This window comes from Canis lupus, chromosome 19, assembly GCF_011100685.1.
Source record: "Canis lupus familiaris isolate Mischka breed German Shepherd chromosome 19, alternate assembly UU_Cfam_GSD_1.0, whole genome shotgun sequence".
Taxonomy (NCBI): Eukaryota; Metazoa; Chordata; class Mammalia; order Carnivora; family Canidae; genus Canis; species Canis lupus.
The window spans coordinates 34,570,983-34,591,247 of NC_049240.1; the positions used below are offsets into that span (position 1 = coordinate 34,570,983).

A 20,265-nucleotide genomic window follows, 5' to 3' on the forward strand; every position below is an offset into this window, starting at 1 on the left:
TGTTTTTGTATTCCCTTCATTGTACATGGTGTCAATGTACTTATCAATTACTTGTTTACCTAACATGTGTTATTATTAAACTATGACTATCCATGACTAGTTTGGAATGAGAAATCTGGTAAAAAAAGTATCCCTTCAAAAGTGCACCTGTCTCTCAACTGCAGGTTTATGATCCTAAATACATTAAGTCATGAGAGCCAAAGAAAGTGATAGGGGGTATGTATTTCAAAATTTTTGAGACAGATTAGACATGGATACATATATGGCTTTCACTTTGTCCTTTACACTTAAAAAATGATACATATCCAGTGTGTTTCTTGAAAGAAGACACTGTGGACCATTAGCACATTTGCATAGTATTTCTTCTATACTATTTGCATAGGATTTCTTCTCAGGCTAACGGACTGTGTTGGGGGGGCGGGCGGCAGAGAGAGAAGTGACAGTGTAGCATTGATTTTGTTTTAACTCATAAGTGCTCTGATAAAATTATATACATTCATACATGTCTATATGCTTTATATATTTTATGTGTATACATAACATACATTACATATATATGTCTCTCTATATAAAATTTATCTTTTCTAACATTCCTTGGTTTTGATTAAGGACAAAATAATGAAATACTAGGGCAACTAACAGGATTCCCCACGAAAGAGGTAAGCACATTCTCAAGTGTAGTTATCCTTTACTTCTCTAAAAATCAGTGTCACTAAAATCATTTGTAGTTCCCTGAGCTCATTTCAATGAAAGCATCTTGTAATGGTATACTTTGTATACAATCACTGACATCATCCTGTATGAGGGCCTAAGGCACATTTTTTCCCCTCTTTCAGAGGACATGGGATCTAAAGTAAAGGAAGGAAAAGAATAATCAAGAGGGATTTGTGAAAGATGATTGCCTGAGAGCATAACATGAATATAGAAAAGCAGGGGGAAAAAAAAAGAAAAAAACAACCCGTAACAAAATAAAACAGTATGATACTACCAGCTAAGAAATCAATGTGCACCAGAGGTACCCAACACAGATCACTTGCCTGGGATTCAGCAGGTTTGGAATGGGGTCCAAATTTCATTTTTAACAACTTCCTAGTTGATACTGATGCTTCTGGTCCATGGACTGCAGTTTGAGTAGTAGAGGTGCACAGACATTGAGGATCTCTCAGTCCTGAGGGTTGATATAAAGGCACAAGATACAATGGTCCTTAAACAATGAACACTAGTGAAAAGCAACAAAGAATGGCTTTGAGATAATTAATATAAATTGTGCAGCTGCAAAAGGCAAAATGATATCTCCAAGAACCCTGGCCAAATGATCATTTTAACATTTTTGTTTGCCTATTTTGATATTAGGCAAAAATGCATGAGTACACACTTACAATCAGTTATCATTATTTGAGTATTTGAGCACAACGTACATTGGATAATTTCTCTGTGCCTGGGACTGTGCTCTACGGAAATACAAAAGTCAAAGTCTCTGCCTCCCTTGTCCTGTGCCTCCTGGAACTTCTACTCTATATAGATGAGGTAAAGATGCAAACATATAAATGCAAATACAAATAATTATATGTGACCAATATGTTCTACTTCTTCAAGGTAAGATTTGAAATCTCACATCCTGCCCTAATCCTGATGAAAATGGAGATTTGTCTTTAATTCTTCCTTCTTTTGTTTAGTCCAAGAAGCCTGAAGTTTATTCAATGCAGTAATGTGGCAAAAACGAATATGTTTTCTTCAGTCCAGCAGAGGGCCCCCTTCAACATGGCACTGCCTCTGCAGGAGTGACTTGGTCCTGTCTTGTCACTGACGATCTGGCAGTCTTTTCTAGGGGTAGAAGGATAGGAAGAAGATCAACTCTCACGTGTTACCGCTTATTCGTGTGGCCTTGGGCTGCTAATGTCCCAGTAGCTTAAATAGTTTATAGACACAACTCTTCTATTTCTCAAGGATTTACAAGTTTAGCAAGTCTGGTGGTTGCAGCTACTCTTTGTTTTTTCCTACAATTTCTCATCTCAAGGATCATTTTATCTTCTATCTTTATACTAGCCTTCAAGACTTGGAAGGTCTCCATGTGTACACACCTGTGCTACTTGAAGTGTGGTCCATGGACCAGGAGCCTTGGAACTTGTTAGAAATGAAATACTTGACTTGTGTAGTTTGAAGTCATTTGTGGTACTTTTTGTACTCTTATTTTACGGTTAACTTTCAACAAGTTTCCAAATAGCTTCTACTGATTTCCATCTGCCCTCCATCCCTCTGTTTGGGATATTGTTTGCCTAGGTAATCAACTGCAGGGATCACTCCCTCATTTTATTTGGGTCTTCCCTCAAGTGTCACTTTCTTTGTTAAGATCACCTCACTACTCTATTTAAAATTAGAACAGCCTTTCTGACTCTCTGAATTCCTAGCTTTATTTTTCTCCATAGAATTTATTGTCAACTAATAATCTATTTATCTATCTTAATTTGTCCCATAGAATGAAATTCTTTGAAATAAGGATTTTTCATCTGTTTTATTAAATATCCCTAATGCCTAGAACTTTACTTGCTATATAGAAGATCCTCAGTGAATGAATGAAAGGGGGGATGGATGGATGAATTAATGAATAAAAAGGTGATATTTCTATTGAACTTCCAAAGAAAGCCTTTACTTTTTAAAAATTCGTTGAGGATGGCTTAGCGGCTGGGTGACTGCGACAGAATATGAGACTCCTCTAACTCTGGGAAACGAACAAGGGATAGTGGAAGGGGAGGTGGGCGGGGGGATGGGGTGACTGGGTGATGGGCACTGAGGTGGGGCACTTGATGGGATGAGCACTGGGTGTTATATTATACGTTGGCAAATCGAACTCCAATAAAAATATATTTTAAAAATAAAAAAATAAAAATAAAAATAAAAAACAAATAAAAAATAAAAATTCATTGAAGCATTACAGGCAATCAATGTGCTAATAGCAGTATACTAAGAAATCAATAATTTAATTATTTTTCCTATTTGATTATATTTATTTATGATGATTTTAATGTACATTTTTCTCTCTAAAGTTGATATTGTATTATTCATGTTGAAATTGATATTGGAAAAAATAGTGACACAAAAAACATTCTTTGGTAGTGTTGACAAGAAGAATGATTTATCTCTTGACAACCTTTCCCATCACTAGGTTAACAAAGTTTATTCACGTTAGTAAATATAATTAAATTTCACCTCATTTTCCACAACGAGAACAATTATTTAAGAACTGAAAATAATACACAAATATTGTTAGAAAACTCTAAAATATGAATGAAAAGCAACTAGGGATTAGTGTCTCATTAGTGCTAAGTCCATAATAAAGTCCATAATGACAAACATCAGAAAGCGTGAGACAAAACCTCTTTATCAACTACTATATTCAAATGGGAAATGAAGTAATAGTGTTTTCTTAGGTTATATAAAAGGGAGAAATTTTGAAGACATTTTATTGAAAACAAACCAGAGACTAAATAAATCCACAAGGATAGTCCTCAGTACTTCACACACACACACACACACACACACATTCTCATTTGAATTGCTATCTTTGTTGAATTAAATGCTTGAATGCTTACCCCTACTGTCATCCTCTGAAAAAATTATAGTATTATTGGTTTTTCTTTGTTTGCTTCCTATAGAATCATATTCACTACATAACGGATTCCAGTCTCTGTGTTGAAGAGAACCACACTGAAGTCATTTGCTGAGGACATCAAGTGGTATAAACTTGACTTACTTTTCAGAATAATGACAGGATAACAAACCACTCGAGTTTTAATTTTCAGTTAATAGTGTGGGGCCATGACTGTTAAGACAATTTATCAGGCACTTAATAGTAACAGTAAATGTTAGTGTTGGAAGGAAGAATAATGTCCATAATGTTTATTTAAATGCTGTATAATGGAAAGAGTAGGGCATGTGGAGTGGAGAGGTCACCATGAAGCCCTGCCTTCAGCCCCATTTTAATCTGGTATCTGTGGAGAAACCAGTTAATGATGGTTAAATGATCAGGAGAAGTCATAACCATCTCAGGTCTACCTCATTCAGGAAGGTGTTTTAAGGACCAATTCAGTTACTCTGAGCAAACATGTTCATGTAAAATACTGAACAAGAAAAGGACCTTGAATCCTACATAGTTGAGGACAGATATACAATTAATGGCATCTTTCTTGATTCTCAATCTAGAGTGCTTTTCATATTCAGCTTTTCATGATACAAGTATAGAAAGAAAAATGTTGGCTTTGTTAAGTCACGTACGAGTGGTTCTCAGGGTTGGTCCCTGAACCAGAACATCAGCATCCCTTGTGACATCGTTAATAATGCAGATTCTCAGGCCCCAGACCACATCTACTGAATCTGAGATTGTGTATGGGACCTGGAAATCCTGCAAAAGTTGCTGCTGCAACTTGGAAGTTTAAGAATTACAGCCACTTTTATTTTGAATGGTTTAATGTCTTTATCTGTGGAAAGAGGTGGTAAGTAGTTCACCTGCATTACTTTGACTTTGCCCCTAACCAAAGTTCCAAACCCCTGAAGGATCCACCACTTCCTGCTTCCTAGACTCTTCTCACACCAAGATCCCCAGGCTCTCAGAGGTTCTGTTACACTGTCTTTCCTTCAGTTTGTGAATGCCACACAACCTCGGAGTTCTGCTGGGAATGTTCTCCCCTGGCCTTAAGCAATTCTCTCTCCTTCCTGAACACCCTTCACCTCCCAACTCAAGCATTGTTTCTTCATGAAAATCTTCTCTAATCCCCAGATTAGGCCATATCTCATTGTTATGACTCACATGACTCTCCGTACTTGCCCCCTGTAGCACTTGTCACAGTTTGTAAAGACATAACTTCGTGATTATCTGATTAATGTCTTCCTCACCTACAAGAATGCATGCTGCCTATAATCAAAATCAAACCTATTTTACTTACCATTAAATCTCTAGTAGCAAGCTCAGTGCCTGCACCTGGAAGTTGACCAATAAATATTGTAGAATGAATGAATAAAATGTTACTCCACCATCCTCTTTCAACTTATTGAACTGTAGAAAATAGAAGACCACAATTATAAAATAGAACAATTGAACTGACCCCATGAGCATCAAACCTACAATTTAACTCAATTATCATTAACTACTCAGTTAATATTGTACCTAATATCCACAAATGACCTATGTATTAAGGCATGATGTGGTGAGGTTGAATGTTTTAATATTTATTTGGCTGAAGGGAATTAATTCAAGATGAATTAGGCTACAAGTAACAGCAAAAATAAAGCAGCTACAAAAGGCTTATAGAAGAGGAGACATATTGTCTTACCTAACAGAAGTCAAGAGGCAGGGTGGTGCTGTGGTTGGTCCATTGACCAGCTGAAGGACATGATCAAGAACAAGATTTTTTTTAACTTTAGGAATGCTTTTTAAATATTTTTACTCAGCACTCCTTCTATAGTACTGTTCTTTAACCTCATCTCCTCACTCCTTTATAAATCTTTTACGGTTGCTTTCATGTGCAACAGCAGAGTTGAACAGCCTCAGCAAAGACCTCGTAACTTTCAGAGCCTAAGTCTGTACTACCTGACCATTCACAAAAAAGATTTTCATCCCTGACTTAAACTATGGAAAACATAAAAGGAACTACTTGTCCATTAACACACATCTCCTATCATTCACCATTAGCACATTTGTAAATGAGAACACATTTCTTAATTTGTAAATCAAGTGACAAGTCCTTGGCAGTTCTGATGTATGTGTCATTTCAGTTAGGCTCCCCACAAGCCACAGTGATATTCCTCAACCTTCCACATATGATCTAGCCACATGAAGAAAAAAAGGAAGGAAAGAAATAAAGGAAGATCACTAGAAGGAAACAGAACTTTTATCTTAACATATGTTCTAGGAAAAGCTTCCTCTTCCCCAGAAGTAAATTTATCTAATTATGTGTCCACAAGAACAACATTTTGTCCATGATTTATGTCCATGCTTTTCTCTTTAAGAGTGAATGCAGACCTTTCCCATCTGATGGATAGATGAGAAAACTCTGATTGGATGACAGACTCAGGGAAGGTTAATCAAATTAAAACAGGCCACTAACAAGCCCATAAAACCCCCTAGACTTGGAAACCCGAGGCAAACCTCTCAGGTCCCCTTCCTCCTCAGGAGTTTTGCCCTGTCACTTTGTTATCGCTCATAAACCTTGCTTTGTTGCCCATGTTAAAAAAAAAAAAAAAAAGAGAGAGAGAGATTGAATACAAAGCATACAGGAGGAAAGTATGACACTCAGAGACCTCTTAACATGTTAGAAGACATGATTATATCTGTTTATAGGTCTCTATTACGTATTCATTCTTCCCCTGAAATTCATTATTAGTGTTTCAGGCTTTGGGGAAAAGCTAATGCACTTCCAAATCAAGCAGTGCTTTAAGACAGAGCATTGTGAAAAGTAGTAATGATATCTTAATTTGTTTATTATTACAATATGAAACTTCAATTGCTATTTTTCCTCCCAAATAATAAGTATTCTATTACTGAAAATAACGGACAATTAAGCATGAACAGAATATATGCTTATTTAGTGTAGATATTGTTACCCCAGAAAACTGAAATCTGCATCAAAACAGGAACATAGAGTTAATTATGAGGATGTCTGGTCTAACTCACTGCAGGACATTTATAAACATTAAGATGACTGAATATCTAAATGTTTCTTTTAAACTTTTAACTTTGATACATATAATCACAGCTATTTTTATCACTTCTATGGAATTTCAATTTTATGGCAAAGACTTACTCTATATGCTTTTCTAGTTTCCATTTTCCCCATAGCACTACGCAAAGAAAATGAGGCCAACATCCTGAAGGTTGTGAGATTTGTCACTGAGAGTCCAGCAAAAAATCTAGTTGTAAAATATGCACAATTTTTACTATTTATGTCCAGTTCCTTGTGAGTATATTACTTATACTTCCTTAAGTTTAAATTTTTTAAATTTTTTAAAAAGATTTTATTCATTCATTCACGAGAAACACAGAGAGAGAGAAAGAGGCAAAGACACAGGCAGAGGGAGAAGCAGGCTCCATGCAGGGAGCCTGATGTGGGACTCGATCCCGGGTCTCCAGGATCAGGCCCTGGGCCAAAGGCGGCGCTAAACCTTGAGCCACCCGGGCTGCCCTACTTCGTTAAGTTTAGAATCTGAACTACACACATGCCGAGATATTTACTTATTGCTGTGTGGGCAGGAACAAATTATTATCTACTTATTAAAAAAACCACAGTTGAAGCATAATGCCAAGCTCTCATTAACTACTTAATAAGAGGTTTATTATTCATGACATGGCTTGTTTTTTCAACAAACATTCATCCACGCCTGTATCTCAACCATGCTTCAATAATTACTCACAAACACATTTCCACCAAGGCTTCTTCCTTGAGTTTGACACTCATATTCACAACTGTACACTGAACAGTGTTATGTGAATAGTTCACAGGTTGCCAACTCCAAATGCTTTAAAACCAAATTCATAATTTTCCTCAGTTTTCCTAGCTTCCTGTGTCTTTAAGTGCAATGGATGAAACACTAGCTACCCAAGTCAGGACCCCAGGACACCTTCCCAACTTATCAAACTCATTAATCTGGTCATATTTTTAGTTCAATGTTCAAGTTTTCAGATTTCAGTCACTTTCCATCATTTCTCATGTACACTTTCTTAAAGGGGAACCAGTTGCACTGTTTAGAGTTGTTCTCCTTCATTGTTGCCTGACTACTCTCTGTTGCTTAAAAGGCAAATTTACCCATGTTATTCCCTCATGAGGCACACTATTGCCTTTAAGCTTCTTATGCGACCTTTCCAGACTCCTCTTCCTCCATTCCTCTCCCATGCTGCATTGCAGACCACAATCCTCCTCAGCTATTACAGCTCATGGTATATGCCATGTGCTCCCACCTACACATGCCATGTGCTCCCACCTACCCATGTCTGTGCTCCTACCTACCCACGCCATGTGTTCCTGCCTACTCATGCCTGTGCACAAGCTGTCTGCTCACCCCACCTTTCTTACTTTACTTCCTCTACATTCACTGCCTGAACATTTCTATTTCTCCTTAAGAGTCAGCTTAAATACCAATTCTTCTGTTTCCTGATCCTTTTAGGACATGTTACATGATCCTTCCCTGGGTAGGGACACACATTGACCATTTATATTTTCTGGACTGTCTCTTAACAATTCAGCAACCCCAGAACTTCTTCTTTCAAGGGCTTTACTGCACTCTATGAGAGAAGCCAGGAACTTCCTTTCCCAGAATCTTCTTCCCTTTATGGTTCTCGCTTTGTTTCAATAAGAGAAACACTTTGGAAATCTGGAGGGTCAAAAAAGAAAGAAGTGTCATTATACTCTTAGTACAGTTGTACTACTATATATGAGGAAGACATAAGACTCAGTGGCTTCCCAATGAGCTTCTAAGAACCAGCCATTTGCTGTTGCGGAGAGAGTGTTAATGAGAGTTTCTTAGAGATTCCTTAGCTGCTTGTCAGTGAGCTTTTGATGATGACCTGCTGTACTTTCCAGTTGATTTGTAGTAACCTTTATCAGTCTCTCTGTTATGTTTCTGTATCAGCAAAACTGGAACTGTATTTCCAGAATTCTTTCCTCTCTTGGGTTCTGGAATGAAGCTGGCCTTGAGAGATATTTAGTGAAATTCATAACGTAAGAGTGAGGCAGACTCATGGATATTCTAGACAAGTCAGGGTTGATTCAGGTTCTGAATGTTGTGTTGTGATGGGTTCACTGATTCACTTTGTGGGTATGAAACAGCAACCCAGCTTATAGCTCTTACAGCTTCTTCAGTATCTCTCTTACTTTAGCTTCTCTGACTCCACAAACAGATGCATATTTAACTCTGTAATGAAGGTCACAGGCTTCCTTTTTTTATTAAGATTTTTTTTTTTTTTTTTTTTTTTTTTTTTAGAGAGAGAGGAAAGGGAGGAAGAGAGGGAGAGAGAAGCTCAAGGAGGTTCTGTGCTGAGTGTGGAGCCTGACACAGGGCTCAATCTCACGACCCTGAGACCATGACCTGAGCTGAAACCAAGGGTTAGACACTCAAACAATTGTACCACTCAGGAAGCCAAAAGGTCACCAGGTTCTACTTCAGGTGCTCTTATCATAGAAAGCAAGGTTAGAAGTCATGAGATGCCCACGCAGGTGTCAGCTCTCCCTCAGAGGTTCTAGATCTCCCATAAGCATCTAGTTTGTCCTTGTTCTCTTGCATTCCATACTCATCTTTTCTTGACCACCTGGCCTGCTGATGCCAGTCTAGTGCCCAGCACAGGAGCAATAGCTGACATAAACTGTTTAGCTAGGTCCTGCATTGTGTAAGGTCAAATCCTAATCATTATTCTATATCACTGGTAGTGATTCTGCTCTTCTGATTAAATCTGGACTGAAATACCTTCTGATCTTCAATGGTGACTTCTCTCACCCTAATGGTCCCTATATTAAACTCTTTCTACCTGGAATTCAGAGAGTGACTTCTGTTTTGGGTGTTTGTTTTCTTTTTAACATTTTCTCCTTAGCCCCAACTATGTTATATTAATGCTTATATTATGTATTGGATCCTTAAACTTCAAAGTGATTATAATTTTATTTGCATGCAATTAAAAAAGGATCTGACTAGTATAAACATGTCATGGTTATCATTGTATCACTTTACCTCTACCAGTATCCATGTCGAATTCTTAGAGTTCATCTTATTGGATTTCAAAGATAAATTAAAAATCAAATAGATAGGACAGCCTGGGTGGCTCAGTGGTTTAGCACCTGCCTTCGGCCCAGGGTGTGATCCTGGAGTCCCAGGATCAAGTCCCACATCAGGCTCCCTGCATGGAGCCTGCTTCTCCCTCTGCCTGTGTCTCTGCCTCTCTCTCTCTCTCTCTGTCTGTCTCTCATGAATAAATAAATAAAATCTTAAAAAAATCAAATAGAATTTGGTAGGTAATAGATAAAAGGAAACAAATCTATGTGAACTAGTAATATAGAAATGTATTGAGTATATAAGGGTGACACATATGCCAAATTGATCTTAAATCTATATAATTCATTTTTCATCTGAACTCAAATCCCTCTACATGAGTCACCTCCATCATTTCTTTCTACCATTTCTCTCCTATATTAACAATAGTTACTGAGATCTATAATTATATGAATGGTTCAATGAAAGATTGTAAAATAATTCACTTAGTTCCCAGAGTTATGAATTTATGTTTGATATTTTGTTTTTTTTAAAGATTTTATTTATTTATGAGAGACACAGAGAGAGAGGCGGAGACATAGGCAAAGGGACAGTCAGGCTCCTTGCAAGGGAGCCCAATGTGAAACTCCATCCCCGGACTCTGGGATCACACCTTGAGCAGATGCTCAACCGCTGAGCAACCCAGGCTTCCCTATGTTTGATATTTTAGATGTACAGTACAAAATAAGGTTAAGAGCTAGAATAAAGAAAGGCTTTTAGATATGTATTTCCTTGAGAACCATTCAGTTGTAATTATTACCCTGAAGTTTACAGCTATTTATCTGCCACCACTACAGCCTGAAAATTAAGTGAAACTTTCAACTATTTTATTCACATATTTTATATCCCAAAGGCCATACACATAAATCTAACTGAATTTTTCTGATTCCACTGAGATATTTGATACATAATGACACAGCATTTGTGTGTGTATATTATCTTAGATACTTCCATAAAAATCCCATGAGAAAGGTTCAATAAGTGTAGTTGCAGAGAAACTATTCCTTAAACTCTAATAATCATGATTTAAAAATATAAGATTCTTTACAAGTTAAACTTTAGCAATAATCTGTGCTCCATTCCCGATAATATATTCAGTAGACGCAATTTTTCTCCCTAATGTAAACAGTTTTATTTATTTTTAAGCCAATTTTACTGGAGGAATGTCTTATGCTAGCTTTTGTAATCAACGTACTTTGTCTTATCTTCCAAATGGCTGTGGTTATCGTTCTTAAACCATTCTAATCCATGTGACTATTTTGCAGTTTTGTCATGATACTATATTATCAGTATGAATATAGCTGGATGCTACCCCATTTCAAGAGTGCATTTGATCTGGCCGGCTCAAATAAGACACAATACCTCAATCATTCATGGCTTAACACTTTTAAACGTTAGGCATGCTAAGCTTTAAGGCAAATTCCTTTGGGACTTAAGCACAAGCCAATGAAGTAGACAAGTGTTAGCTCAGCATCACCAATAAAACTTTCTGCTTAGAGATGGGAAAATGGTACCTGACTCTACAGAGTGTTATAGCACACTGTAAGCTGAAAATCTCTTTCTTTCTCTTCTTCTTTCTTCCAAGCCAAATGCTTTTCTAATTTTATTTTTCATTGAGTGCCAGTAACACATCCTTTTGGTTCGTTCAGCATCCTTAATTTCTCTCTCAGTTCCCACTTACTACTTTTCCAGGCTATTGCTCAATCTACTCTTAGAATAGATTCCCATCTCTTCTCCTTAAGGTCAGCATTTCTTTCGATACTCAGTTCAAAACTCATTTGCTTTAAGAAGGCAACCCTGATAGAAAGAAACATATAAGCCATATTACCTTAGAAATAGAGAAAAGCAGTTTCCTGATTAGCTTAATATTTGTATGCACACCTGCTTCCATATTTGGCTACAGAGAGGCAGATACGACTGTAGTTAATAATGGCAAGCAGCGTGCAATGGGTGTGATTTATATGGTTGCTGGCAACAGAAATTTGTCTTTTTACTCAATGATATTGATTTCTTCTTGGATTGTCTTTTTATGTACAACATTGTAGGGGTGGTTCAAACTGGTTTTTAAAATATTATTTTCACTGGCATTTTATTTAAACAATAACATAATCAATTACCTTGCTCTCTTCCAAGAAACTGAATGCAATATAATCAAGTGTAGCTAGACCTATAAATATGTAATATGTTGGCCTAGCCTGCATATTTTAAAGAATATTATATGCCATTTTTGGTACCATTTCTTACTTTCTTAAAGAATAAGAATATAGATTCAGCAGACATAAAACGATGACAGTCATGGATGAATGCTAAATAGTATTGTTAACTGTCAATTAAATTTTAAAATATGCAGTTAAAATTAACTAAAGGAGGCAAGAGCCCTTAAATATTGTGAAGGTGGATGTCCTCTGCAGTCACCTGAATCATACTCTTATCTCTCTTTTTTTTTTCTTTTCCTGAAAATACCAAGAATAATGCATACCACAAAGAAGCTATTCATGCATAATAATTTTACTTCATTTCCTATTCAAAAATGAAGTAATTTTTACCTATTTCACCCTTAAAGTTCTGGATGAGCTGCAGCTATTGAGTTAAGATAAAGGGAATGGGATGTGAGAGAAAGGAACTTGTACCCTCTTTCCTCCATTTTTATCATCATTGTGTCATCTACTTTTATCAGTATTTATTTAGTTAAATATTCACTTTTATGTTCTGTAACCACCAGTCACTGTTACTGTCTTTGTCTATCTGAGTTAGCATTGTACATTTTTATCAATTCTATGCTTTCAAATCTAATCTCAAGGAAATTTATCTTCCTCACTCTACTTCTCTCCTTTACTTATCTTCTTTCTATTTCATACAGTATGTAGCAAGCAAAGCACCTGAGGGATGGTCCTCAATTTATGAAATATGGGGGTAGTGATTCATAATAGTAATGGGGGGGGGCCTGGGTGACTCAGTTGGCTAGGCTGCTGACTCTTGATTTTTGGATCAATTCATGATCTTGGGGTCGTGAGATCTGAGATCGAGTCCTGTGTCTGTCGGGCTCCATGCTCAGTGAGGAGTCTGCTTGAGATTCTTTCCCTCTGCCCTTCCCCTCCCTATGAGCCAGGGCTCATAATCTCTCTCTTTAATATATAAATAAATTTTAAAATAATATTAATGGATAAATACGAACATAGGGATCGGTGAGCCATTTCTAGTGAAAAGCTCAAAGAATGATCTATAGGAGAGTTTATTTACTTAAACAGTAGGGATATTAACAATAATCTATGAGCAGTGATCATGGTAAGAAAAATCTATAGAGAAAAAAAGAGGAAAGTAGTTAAACTTGTTGTTTTCTCCTTACTTGTCAGGCATTTGCAAGATACTGAAGGTGCAGAGATATACACCCAAAATTCTATGACTCAAAATCTAAGCCACCTTCACTCTCTCACCAATATTTTCTCCATCCAGCTTCACTCTTAGAGGATGATAAGATCTCCTTTCCATCTCTCCTCTCCCTCCCTGCCCCCCTGCTCTCAATCTCTCTCTCCAGTTCAATATTGGTTAATGCTTTTCACATATATATGTAAAAACCATTTATATATGCTTGTGTGTGTATGTTAGCTTATATACATATGTGTGCGTACACACACACATCACACATTCCATTAATCACAAATTCTCTTAACCTTTTGCTATGAAAACTCTAACTCACTTGCATCCATAATGATCCTTTCCTCACTTCTCTCTTATTATAATATACATACTGGTCATTCCCTTATCTACAGACAATATCTCTGCATGTCTCTCATCTTTTTTTTTCCCTCTCATCTTTAGAAACCAAAAACCTGAAATGTTCATTATGCTTCCTTCTGTATATTTAATATTTCCCTCTTTAAAAATTCTTTACTTGAGAATGTAAGCTCTCAAATATTAAACAAATGAAAACTCAAAAAAAGTTCTAAACTTCCTTGACCTCCTATCTTCCCAGAATTCTCTCTTCTCCACTTCACAAAGAACTTGAGAAAAGTATTTATGTCAGTTAATGCCACTTGTTCATCTGTAACCCTCGTCTCACTTCCACTTCAGTCTGGCTTCTGCCCCATATCTCATTCCAAACAGCTCCAATCAGAACTTCATTCTTATTGAAGTCTGTGATTAGTTTTCATCTCTTATAGGTCCTCTAGCTTTGAGATTCAGAAGCATAATCCCCATGGCCTACTTGACCTTCTTTTTGTATGTCTTAAAAGACAACTCATTCACAGTAGGTCCAAAGAGAAAAACATTATCTTCCTGCTTCAAATCTGGTCTTCTTCCACTGTTCCCAACTTCAAAAAAAAGGATCTCTCCTGAAAGTTGCATAGGAGCCATTCTTGATAATCCCCTTTGTCTCACCACTATATACATACCAAGTCCAAGTTATCATTATTGATTTCATCAATTTCCCTTGAATTCTTGTATTTCTCACCATCAGCACATGTGCCTATGCTAATTTTATGGATTCTGCAGTTTGCCTGCATTCTTTGGCTCATGATCACATCCTCCATCTTCAATGCCCACTGGCACGGCAGCTTCTCATCTGTCTCTCTGGCTCTGATCCTTCTATCTTCCTCTAATAAAAAAATCATGTGATTACATTGGGCCTACCCAAATAATACAGGATAATTTACTTATTTCAAGATCATTAATTTAACCATATTTACAAATTCCTTGTGTGTGTAAGATAACATATTTACAGGTTCTGAGGGGTAGGATGTGGATGTCTTTGGAGGACGGCATTATTCAACTAACCCCAGCCTGTCTAGTATAAATAAGTGTTATCTTCTGTCTGTGCAACTGAAGCCAATCTCCTAATTTATATCCTCTCTATTCATCTACAATGTCTATTCTTAACTTCCATATAGCTGTTTATTTTAACCAGACTGATGTTCCTACAAAAGACTATTTTAGTCATATTGTAATCCATTGATGGTTCTACATTAATTTGAGAATATTGGCTATATTCTTTAATTTGGACAACAGGACTTGGGTAGCCAGGCCCTTTGTAGTGCAAGCTCTCACAGCAAGTTCCTCCTTCTTGATACTTTAGTTACATGAAACTGTCCTTTATTCCTGAAAGTGTCAAGTTTGGTAATGGCAAATACTATTACACATAGCTTTTGCACAAGACTTTGTATGAAATTCTGTTCTCCCTTTTCTATTGACTTTTCAGAGTCCAAGTCTTGGTTCATTTTTTCATTCATAGTCAATATTTATCAAGTGCTCACAACATGCAATTCACTATACCCAATGGTGGAGACTCAGCAGAAAATAAACATGAATCTTGATTTTCTTCTTAGGTCCTACATTCTAAAAGAAGCTTACATATATTTGTTCTTAGCTAGAAGATGTTTTCTTCACTCTAGATCAGGTGCATATATTATGCATGTTGTATATTACATGTATATATATTGTATGACACAACAGCAATTGTGTCAGACTAAAATATTCTTTTGTATAGCTATCTGATATCTATCACTGAGAAATTATAAATTCCATGAAGCAAAAATCCTTTCTGTTTTTGTCCTTCTTAGTCTCCAGCACCTGACCACATATATAGAAATACACAACAAAGTTTAGTTGAATGAATAAAAGTAGCTCATTCTACTGTGTGTGTTTGTATACAGAGAAGTAAAAGATATTTGTTGATAGAATATGTGGTATAGATACATGTAGATATGGTTTAAAGAGAGTTAAACATTTCATGTTCCTACACAAATTCATTAATACAGTATGTTTGAATTTTCTACTTTGAAGAAGATTTCAATGGCAATGGAGTCCACAGTCAAGGACAAATCAGACATGATTTTTGTTTTTATGGAGCATATCTTTCAAAGTAAAAATCTTCAGTATTTGTAATGAAGAAACAAAGGATGTGGCCAGTTACATTATTTAACTTCCAAGGCTATAGTGGATACATTTCAGTAATACTTCCTTAAATACTTTCTTAAAAACAAACTCTACTTCTAAAATACAGATCCCTGGGGTACCTGGGTGGCTTATTTGGTTAAGCAGCTGCCTTCGGCTCAGGTCATGATCACAGGATCCTGGGATTAAGCCCAGCATTGGTCTCCCTGCTCAGTGAGTAGTCTGCTTCTCCCTCGTAGTCTGCTTCTCCCTCTCCCTCTGCCTCTCCTCTGTGCTCCTGCCCTCCCTCTCAAATAAATAAATAAAATTTGAAAAAAATTTGGACAAAAATTATCCCTGATCAGTATTGTTCTAGAAGATACTATTGTTCTAATTCAATCACTCTCAATTATACCATCAACCATGAGAAGTCCATTACTCTCTCCTGTTCCCATTATTACCATTTGCCAAATGTATGATCATATTCACCATTTACTTTATAAATATCAATTACACAGAAGTGGAGGGCTGAGCTTCTAACTTTCTAAATGTGTATGCTACAACCTGTGTGAAGCACTCTGTATCCACCAAGACACAGAGTGCATTTTATAAGTTTATTTTAGGAGTTCTAACATTTTATGGAATAAACAAAAAAAGAAACAAGAAGCCCGGTTGTACATTGAGAAATTTTCTCTGTTGGTGTGACTTTTTTCCTCTTGGAAAAGAGAAGAGCAGATTTATCTTCACGATTCATAATCTGTACATGTTTTTGCTAAAAATAATACACTAAATCAGAGACAACTTTGTGTTGTCTAGCATGAACTGTGTAAAATAATTTTATTCTTACTTTAACATATCTTATCTCCCAAATTAAGATAAAATAGTTACGACAATTGTAATTAATTCCTCTCAGTTATTCTTATCGGTAACCAGTGAGGGAAAATCTCCTTACTTGTAACATAGTAGTTTTAGAGAACAAGGGTCAGAACATCTCAAATTTATGAGCATCCCAAACCAGTGGAGCTAGGTAGAGTGGAGGTGGGGCCAGAGCTGAGACTCAGCCATGAGTGAGGCCTCTGAATAGCTGTTTATTCACATGACTTTGGATTTCAATCGAAACCTTATCATCTTCTCCCCATGTGAATAAGTGAAGTAACCAAAAATTGAAGCTAAATGAAAGCCAACTCAATCTAAGGTGCAAGGAGGGAGGCAAGCAGTTATTTACATTATACATCTAGATAGCCATATCCCTATGAGATAAGATCCCCAGATTGTGAAAATTCTCTCTTTTAGGAATAGAGATTGAATAATGGGAGAGAATTGACTAGTTTAATTATTGTCCCATTCAACTAAAATAGACTTAAAAATATTTTTTTTACCTAATGTTAGAGATAGCTTTATTATTATCATATTTTTAATCATATGGGCTGGGAAAAACAAATATGTTCTCTGTAATTTCAGTTGTTTAGAACAGTGATTTGGGTTCATGTGGACAGTTTTGTTGAAGGGAAAATAAGAATATAAACAAAGAAACAAAACTCCACAAATAGATACCTTCCCTCAAAAAAATTTAAGAAACCAAAAGCATTTTGGTTGACAGGCTGGTAGTATGAATGTATACCAATGATATTGGAACTTGCCAACCTCTATTTATATTTTAGTAGAGTACAACATGCCATATGAAAAAAAAGTTTATAGATTAAAGCAAATTACATATAAATATGGGAAATAAATGTCCCTTGAAATATTTTAAATACTGGGATCCCTGGGTGGCGTAGCGGTTTGGCGCCTGCCTTTGGCCCAGGGCGCGATCCTGGAGACCCGGGATCGAATCCCACATCGGGCTCCCGGTGCATGGAGCCTGCTTCTCCCTCTGCCTGTGTCTCTGCCTCTCTCTCTCTCTGTGACTACCATAAATAAATAAAAAAAATTAAAAAAAAAGAAATATTTTAAATACTTAGATTTCAATAATGTTCAGTAATCTGAATACACAGACTATAGGGTGACAGCTAGCGATTATCTTTTACTAGTTGATAGAATGTCTTAAAAAGGAATAGCTCAATGCCAGATATTAATGATAAAGAGAAAAATGAATGAATTTGAGTCCTCAGGGAGTACACAATGTTTGAATAAATAAGAAGGTAAAAATCAAAGTATAATGCAATTACTGTTATCATAATAATAATCAGAATGATAATCATGATAGGAAATATATGCACTCTTCAAGAGAGGAAGAGGGAAAAAAAAAAGTAGCAACTAAGGCACACCATTTTATACCCACCAGATTGGCAACAATTCAGAAGTTTGACCCTACCAATCACTAGGTGTCATGGGAAAAGCAGGAAGAAGTCCCAAAGCAGGATACTTAATCAGTGCTATAAAATAGGGATTTTTAGGACCTGCTGATAAGATGAAGTAGACTTTTAACTTAATTGTGCTGATAAGCAGGTGTTCTTGACATGAGTAAGACAGTCTTTCTAGGGAGAAAATATTATTAGCTAAATTACAAGGATAGGAGGGATAGATAAGGAAGAAGCGCTCCATTAGGACTATAAGTGAAAGAAACTGAAGAGAAAAAACTAGAAAGAGTTAAGGGGATGACTATAAGTCAATCTTCCCAAGAAGTCAGAGAGGAATTACTGACCATGACTTCCCCATTATGTTATGTATATACTCAATTCAAAAACAACATGAATATATTCAACTTCATCCCACCTCACTTCAAACTTAGTTCATGCTTTTTGTTAGATATGCAATAAATCCAGAGTTCTAGCCTGTTTATTAATAAAGGACTCTCTCCTCTATATTTTACTAATTCAAATATGGAAACCATCAATACAAATTGGCCAAATTGGTCTAGAAAGAATAAAGCCTTGAAGAGACTCACTATGTAATTCACATTTTAGGCTTTTCTCACTACTTGCTAATTAACATAAACTCCTTTTCTCTCTCCATTTTATTCTTTTTTTTTTTTTCTCCATTTTATTCTTAAATATCTGAAGACAGGAAATGAAAAGAGTAAGAACTACTGAGTTCAAGGAATTGAGCCTTTTATTATAATTCAGCTCTGTTAATATTCTGGCAAGTGAAAGGTACACAATTTAAGACTAATTTCCTCAGGGAAACATGACAAATCTGTTCTTTGATTCAAAAGAAAAGAGAACAACTTATTCACATACGACATTATAATTTCTTATTCCCCACTTACTCTCTACTTCTTTTCTTTTAATTTTTTTTTTCTTGGAAGAAAGTTACTCTACAATGAGTTTTGAGCCATAGGTAAAGTTTAGGGTTAAATAAGCCACTCCAGGAGCTATTGCCATGCTGCATGAAGATTTGTGCTTGGAAATACAGAGTATGCTGAAATCGGCAGTAATTTTAGATGATCCAATTTTCAAGGAACTATCAGTGGGCATCTTAACTTAGTAATATTACTGAAGTTTAATTTCCAAGAAAAAGTTGTGTGTCTTCACAAAAAGAAAAAAAAAATCATGGCAATGCTGTGTCCGTGAAAAGGGTATGGGCATAACCGCTTTAGGGACTGTAATTCCTGAGCAGTAGTGATTTCTACAATTTTCATGAAGAGACTAAAGGAGGTTATCAGAAGAGGAGTATATACACATTTCTTAAGTGAGATATACAAATTACCTAATGTCTTTGTGCTTTGATTTCCTCCTGTACAATTTGGGAAATATTTGTGAGGATTAAGTGAGTTAATTGCTCAATCTTATCAATGATAATCATGAACATAATGATGTTGTATACCATAATTTGCCTATGTATTGCATTTTTAAGTATTGGAAAATACATTGCCTTTTTTTTTTCCATTTTAGAATTGCAACAAACTGGCAAGGTAAGAAATTCATAGAATGAAAGAGAATGGGTAAGAAGAGACAGAAGAGCTTTGCTTTAATTTCAACCCTCTCAGTTGCATTCTGTCTTTTTAGCTTTTCAGGCATCCATTCATCCACCCATCCAACCAACCAGTCAACCATCCATTCATCCATCCTTCCATCTGTCAAACCATCTATCCATCCATTCACCTTACATAACTATTTAGAGACCAACCTGAATGCCATGTTTATGAGGCTGAAGATACAAAGAATCCTGTGTACCTTATAAAACATTTTAAAAGCTTTTATTTATTTATTCATGAGAGACACACAGAGAGGTAGAGACATAGGCAGAGGGAGAAGCAGGCTCTTTGCGGGGAACCTGATGTGGGACTGGAGCCCAGAACCCTGGGATCATGACCTGAGCCAAAAGGCAGACAGACATTCAACCGCTGAGCCATCCAGTGCCCTCATAAAATATTTTTAATGATAAATGTACAGTTGTATAATAAAACTCAGGCTTCACTGATGGTATAGAAATATAGATAAATGGATGTAAAAATATGTGATAAATGGATATATGACATATGATAAATATATTAAAAAGTTAATTGTGAAATTAGTTGACAGTTACATGACTGTACACTATTCAGTTTTTCAAATTTTAAGTTTACACAGTTTTATTATATAATGTTGAAAATATTTAAAATATAATATTAAATATGTTAAAAAACAAAAGAGAAATGTTTAATTGCATTAATTCATATTGAAACAG

The 20,265-nt window shown here is 36.1% G+C and overlaps 1 long non-coding RNA gene across 16 annotated transcripts in view; it reads right to left on the bottom strand.

The window, feature by feature from the left end:
• Window positions 1-1,040: 1,040 nt before the first annotated feature.
• The window catches only part of LOC106560027, a 141,660-nt gene continuing 122,435 nt past the window's right edge, over window positions 1,041-20,265 (bottom strand). For 8 of the 16 annotated variants that reach the window (XR_005374134.1, XR_005374131.1, XR_005374133.1 and 5 more), the window contains 5 exons: window positions 6,798-8,361; window positions 5,328-5,377; window positions 4,941-5,050; window positions 1,616-1,824; window positions 1,041-1,168 (listed from right to left, as the gene is read on the bottom strand). This is a non-coding gene — a long non-coding RNA (uncharacterized LOC106560027). Of the gene's footprint in view, window positions 1,169-1,615; window positions 1,825-4,940; window positions 5,051-5,327; window positions 5,378-6,797; window positions 8,362-13,053; window positions 14,384-20,265 lie in introns of those variants that run through there. The other 8 variants (XR_005374129.1, XR_005374130.1, XR_005374123.1 and 5 more) reach the window with 7 other exon arrangements.